General features: G+C 39.4%; 1 non-coding gene across 1 annotated transcript; it reads right to left on the bottom strand.

The window, feature by feature from the left end:
• Positions 1-1844: 1844 nt before the first annotated feature.
• On the bottom strand, positions 1845-1955 carry LOC148692981 (small nucleolar RNA R71). The gene has a single exon (XR_015953776.1). It is a non-coding gene; the product is annotated as a small nucleolar RNA R71 (small nucleolar RNA).
• Positions 1956-6870: the final 4915 nt, after the last annotated feature.

Genomic DNA, 6870 nt, shown 5'->3' with positions numbered 1-6870 from the left:
ACAACCTAGCTCTTTTTCCATCATTATTTCATCCACATGCACTCTCAATCATAACAACCACATTCACTCTTAAACAATCACCCACTTATTCTCCCATTCCCCCTATAAAAACCCATGCATTCATACACAAAAAAAAACACATCTCATTTTCATACACAAGACACCACAAACACATCCAATCTTTCCCTTTTGCCGCAAATCCCCTTCCATTTCTACACAATCTCTTCTCGGCTTCATTCCATTCCATACACTCTCCCATTCGCAGAAACCATTCAACCTTAGCCGCTCCACCTTCATTTACAACACACTTGGAACACCAACACCGAAGGCAACTCTTAAGGGATTTCGACATCAGTTTTGCTTCAAGGGTTCTTTCTTCTTAATCCTATGTTCACTCATGTTATATATTTTTATGTCAAACCTTTTGTAAACATGAAGTGTAACTAATCTCTCTCTAGGGATTCGATGTAGCCTTGCAAGATTGCCATGTAGTTAATTCAGAATTCTCATTTAATCTATCTATTTCTTGTTTCATTCTCCGATTTAATTGTGACTTAGTGTGTTGATTTTAATGCTTGATCATCATTTGAATTAACCACAGGTTGTTTAGCCAAGATTAAAGCACACATCATGCATAATCTTGGTGGATATGTGAATGAATGAAGGGAATGTTTTGCAAACATCCTGCCGAGTGTTCCCTTTGGTTTTGTGAAAGTTTCTTGTGCACTACATATTCTTGATTAGGAACCAAAGTTGCACATCACAATTAGGCTCATGATTAGAGACATTTGATCAAATCCACACATCATATGGTTGATCATATCTAAGTGAAACAAACTCAAGAAATAGGTAGATGGATGAGTATAATCTGATTCAACAAGCATGGCCTTGGGTTAGCAATGGTAAAATCGAATCCCTAGCTTCATCTCCATTGGTACTATCTCATTTTATTAGCTGTTGATTCATTCATTTTGTGTTTACTTCATTTCTTTATGCTTTCAAGGTACAACAACAAATCTGCCTACATTGATTAGTTTTATTTCTCTAGTAAAGAGTTCTTGCAAAACAAGTGATTATATAGGTCCAATTAGTCCCTGTGGATTCGACACCCTTACTTGTGCCATTATACTAAACATATTCTAGCATGAAGAAGGAAAACATCAATCAAAATGGCGCCGTTGCCGGGGACTGATTTCAGTCGCTTATAATTGCTTGTTTTGATATTAAACCTTGTTCTTTTCATTTTAAGTAGATTTCTGATTTTTATTCAAACTTGTTTTATCTTGTTTCAGGTAGTATATGTCAAATAGACTTGCTGAATTAGGCCAAAGAATTGAACGGTTAAAGGGCAACACTTTGGAAAGCTTTGTGCCAACAAGTTCCTCCATTGTCCGTGAAGAAGAGGAAGGGAAACCGTCTAGTCCAATAAGTGAAGGATCTGAGCACTTTAATTGGGAAAGAGAAGAAGAGATGGCGGGCAACCAAGATGATCTTCGAGCTTTGGAGGATTTTGCTCAACCAATCATACCAAATTCACCTTCATGCATCTTGCTGCCCACAGAAGCTAGAAACTATGATCTTAAATCTTCACATTTCCATATGTTTCCTTCTTTTTATGGCTTACCTAATGAAGATCCTTTAGCTCATATTAAAGAATTTTACAATGTTGTGAGTGGGTTACCTTTACAGGGAGTAAGTGAAGCAAATCTGAGGATGAGAGTGTTCCCTTACACCTTGAAAGATAGGGCCAAGGGTTGGTTAATGACTCTAGTACCTGGTTCACTCACCACATGGGATGCCGTGGCTAAGAAGTTTTTGGAAAAGTTCTTTTCCACTCAAAAGACAGCCACATTAAGGGGACAAATCTTCAACTTCAAACAAGATGATGGAGAACCTTTCAATGAGTGTTGGGAGTGCTTTAAAGGCCTTTTGTTGCAATGTCCACACCATGGGTTACCTCTTCACTTGCAAATGCAAATTTTCTATGATGGACTAACCCAAACATGTCAATCAACTGTTGATAATGCAGCAGGTGGAGCTTTGAAGAAAAAGAATGCTCAAGAGTCATATAACATTTATGAGATGTTGGGATCTAATGCTCAACACAAAGATGTAAGGGGTAAGAGAGTTGGAGTATATGAAACAAGCTCTAATCATGATCTTTCTTTGCAGGTAGCTAACCTAGAAAAGAAGCTTGAATCCGTGCTCAACATGGTGCCAAAAGCAAGTGAAGTGTGTGCCATTTGCAACATACCAAGCCACCTTACTCATCAATGTCCATCTAGGGAGGCTTACCCCGAGTATGTCCAAGAGCAAGTGAACCTCATGAATTCTTACAATCAAAGGCTAAGGAATGATGTGTATTCCAATACATATAACCCAAGTTGGAGAGATCATCCCAATCTTTCGTGGAAGAACAACAATCAATTCCAAAACTTCCAACCAAAACCTACTCTTGAGGATACGGTTAAATTGTTAGCCCAAAATACCTTGCAATTCCAACAAACCACCAATAGCACTCTCCAACAACATTCGGCGGCTCTAACCAAAATGGAGACACAATTGGGGCAGATTGCAGATGCCTTGAGCCAAAGAGAGGTTGGAAAGTTTCCAAGCCAACCCGTGATACTCCAAAGGAACCAAAAGCAAGCCAAAGCAATCACTACACTTAAAAGTGGTAAGGTTATCAATAATAGAGTTGGCAATGAAGTTACTAATGAATCTGATCATGTGAATGCAGGGGTTACTCAAGGAGAAAATGAGAAACCAAATGAGGAACCAAGCCATGCTACTCCCTCGTTTGAAGCACCAAATCTTCACAAGGCCGAGAAACCTTACACTCCACCAATACCATTCCCTGGAAGACTTGCCAAGAGCAAGCAGGATAAGTCATTTAAGGAGATTTTTGATATTCTAAGTAAGGTAAATGTTAACTTACCTTTGCTTGATGTCATTAGGAACATGCCAGCTTATGGGAAGTTCTTCAAAGAGTTAAACAACTACAAAAGGAAGTATGGACCACATGAGAAGGTAGTGGTGTCCGAGAATGTAAGTGCTGTGTTGCAAAGAAAACTTCCACCAAAGCTCAAGGATCCAGTAAGTTTTTCTATCAACATCACCATAGGGGACAAGAAGGTAGAGAAGGCGATGCTTGACTTAGGTGCTAGCATCAACTTAATGCCTTATTCCGTGTACCTTCAACTAGGTTTGGGGGAATTGAAAGCCACCACCATCTCATTACAACTTGCGGACAGATCCGTGAAATATCCAAGAGGTATAGTAGAGGATATTCTAGTTCAAATTGATAAACTAATCTTGCCTACGGATTTTGTAGTGTTGGACATGGAAGAAGCTCCTATACATGACCGAGAGTTGCCTATTTTGCTTGGGAGACCGTTTATGGCCACGGCCAAGACCATCATTGATGTGCAAAATGGACTCCTCACTATGACAGTGCTAGGAGAGACCGTTCAATTCAAAGTGTTTGAGTCTCTTTCACATCCTTCTTCATCTCTTGATTGTTATGCCATTGATGTGCTTGATTCGCTTGTTTTCTCTAAGTTCTTGCAGGCACAATCTAATGAACCATTACAAACTATTTTGAGTCAATCTCAAGATGAGTTTGATGAAGAAGATGCACTCATGGAAGAGGTAGCTGCCTTGGAAGCATTGGCACCGTATCCTTTGAATATTTTACCTCTTTAGAGCCTTTAGAACCATCGAGGTCACATTTAACCCCTTCCACTGTTAAGGCACCAAAACTTGAACTTAAACCACTTCCACCACATCTAAAGTATGCATATCTAGCTGAATTTGAAACTCTTCCAGTTATCATAACTTCTGACCTCACCCCAAATGAAGAAGATAAACTAATTAGGGTGTTAAAAGAGTTCAAATCAGTTATTGGTTGGTCTATTGCAGATATCAAGGGAATAAGCCCTACCATGTGCATGCATAGGATTCTTTTGGAAGAGGGAGCAAAGTCAACCCGTGAACCACAAAGGAGGCTCAATCCACACATGAAGGAAGTTGTGAGGAATGAAGTGTTGAAGTTGTTAGATGTGGGGATCATATATCCCATTTCTGATAGCAAATGGGTGAGTGCTATTTAGGTGGTACCTAAGAAGGTGGGAATCACGGTGATGAAGAATGAAAACAAAGAGCTTGTGCCCACAAAGCCCACGGCTAGTTGGCGTGTTTGCACCGATTACAGGAAGTTGAATTCTAGCACTAGAAAAGATTACTTTCCTATGCCTTTCATAGATCAAATGCTTGAGAGATTGGCAGGTTACTCACACTATTGTTTTCTTGATGGTTACTCAGGTTACAATCAAATTGCAATTGCTTCAGAGGATCAAGAGAAAACTACCTTTACTTGCCCGTTTGGCACATTTGCATATAGGAGAATGCCTTTTGGACTTTGCAATGCTCCAGCAACATTCCAAAGATGCATGTTGGCAATCTTTTCTGACATGGTAGAAAGATTCATTGAGGTATTTATGGATGACTTTTCAGTGTTTGGTTCCTCTTTTGATGAATGTCTTAACCATCTCTCTTTAGTACTTCAAAGATGTCAGGAAACAAATTTGGTTCTCAATTGGGAAAAGTGCCAATTTATGGTGAAATAAGGAATTGTGTTGGGGCATGTAATCTCTAGCCAAGGAATGGAGGTGGACAAAGCCAAAATTGACATCATCACCAATATGGCAGCTCCCACAACCGTGAAGGGAGTAAGAAGTTTTTTGGGACATGCGGGTTTTTATCGTCGTTTCATTAAGAACTTTTCAATGATCACTCGTCCATTATGCAATCTGTTAGCTAAAGATGTTGTATTTCATTTTGATAAAGCTTGTATGGATGCATTCAATACTTTGAAAAATGAATTAACCTCAACCCCTATTATTATGGCACCAGATTGGTCTTTACCTTTTGAATTAATGTGTGATGCCTCTGACTATGCTATTGGTGCAGTTTTAGGGCAAAGGGTGAACAAGCTCCCACACGTGATCTACTATGCAAGCCGGACTCTAAATGATGCTCAACTTAACTATTCCACAACTGAAAAGGAGTTGCTTGCTATTGTTTTTGCCTTAGAGAAGTTTCGGTCATATCTTGTTGGATCTAAAGTTATTGTGTTTTCTGATCATGCAGCCCTTAGGTACTTGATGACAAAAAAGGATGCTAAGCCACGCTTAATTAGATGGATACTCTTACTACAAGAGTTTGACTTGGAAATTCGAGATAAGAAGGGAAGTGATAATGTTGTGGCTGACCATTTGTCACGGCTCAATGAAAACCATGGAGTTGGACAACCTTTGCCTCTAAATGAATCATTTCCTGATGAACAACTCCTTGTTATTCAAGAAAAAGAACCATGGTATGCTGATTTTGTTAATTATCTTGTTTGTGGTATAATTAGAAATGACCTTTCTTTTCAGGAAAGAAAGAAGTTCCTTGCCATGGTAAAGCACTACGTTTGGGACGAACCATATTTGTTTAAATATTGCCCTGACCAAATCATTAGGAGGTGTGTCCCAGAGAGTGAGCAACAAAGCATTCTAACGTTCAGCCATACATTGGCATGTGGAGGATATTTTGGTGCCAAAAAGACATCTCTAAAGGTTTTACAATCTGGTTTCTTTTGGCCTACTTTATTCAAAGATGCTTTTGATTTTTGTTCTAAGTGTGATAGGTGCCAGAAAATGGGGAACATTAGCTGAAGAAATGAGATGCCATTGAACAACATTTTGGTGGTGGAGCTCTTTGATGTTTGGGGAATCGATTTCATGGGACCATTTCCATCCTCTTTTGGTTACTTATACATATTAGTGGCAGTAGATTATGTATCCAAATGGGTTGAAGCCATTGCTACAATAACTAATGATCATAAGGTTGTTTTGAATTTTCTTAAAGATGTGATTTTTTGTAGGTTTGGAACCCCAAGAGCTATTATTAGTGATGGTGGCAGCCATTTCTGCAACAAACCCTTTGAATCCTTGATGAAGAAGTACAACATCAACCACAAAGTGGCAACCCCGTACCATCCTCAAACCTCAGGACAAGTGGAGATTAGCAATAGGGAGATCAAGAACATTTTGATGAAGACCGTAAGCCCTACAAGGAAGGATTGGTCACTGAGGTTGAATGATGCACTATGGGCATATAGAACAGCATATAAGACCCCCATTGGCATGAGCCCTTATCGCCTTGTGTTTGGGAAAGCTTGTCATTTGCCAATGGAGCTTGAACACCGTGCATATTGAGCCATCAAGAAGTTCAACTTTGATTACAAGGATGCTGGAATAACAAGGAAGCTCCAACTTAATGAGTTGGAAGAACTCAGAAATGAAGCATATGAGAATGCCAAAATCTACAAAGAACGGACTAAGCTCTATCATGACAAGGCCATCCTACGGAAGGAGTTTCACCAAGGTATGAAAGTACTGTTGTATGACTCACGTTTGAGACTTTTTTCAGGTAAATTGAAGTCTAGGTGGGTGGGACCATTTAAGGTGCTGCAAACATTTCCCCACGGAGCTGTGGAGATAAAGAACATGAAGAATGACACCTCTTTTAAAGTCAATGGGCAGCGATTGAAACCATATTTGGAGAAAGTGGAGGAAGAGCAAGTTTATCAAGTTGTAGATTTTCTTGAGTTTACAACACCGTGAACAAGCTACCATGTCTTGCCTAGACATTAAATAAAGCGCTTACTAGGAGGCAACCTAGTGTGGTTTGTGTTCTTTCCTCATTTTGTGTTTATGTTGTCACCATTCCATATTCTTTGCCTACTTGCATTACATACAATTTTAAGCATCGAGGACAATGCTTTGGTTAGGTTTGGGTGTGGGATTGAAGGTTTCTGTTTTT

Source organism: Pyrus communis, chromosome 11 (assembly GCF_041283825.1).
Source record: "Pyrus communis isolate YQ-2024b chromosome 11, ASM4128382v1, whole genome shotgun sequence".
Taxonomy (NCBI): Eukaryota; Viridiplantae; Streptophyta; class Magnoliopsida; order Rosales; family Rosaceae; genus Pyrus; species Pyrus communis.
Note: the sequence above shows the minus strand (reverse complement) of the source record. Positions and strands in the feature narration are given on the sequence as shown.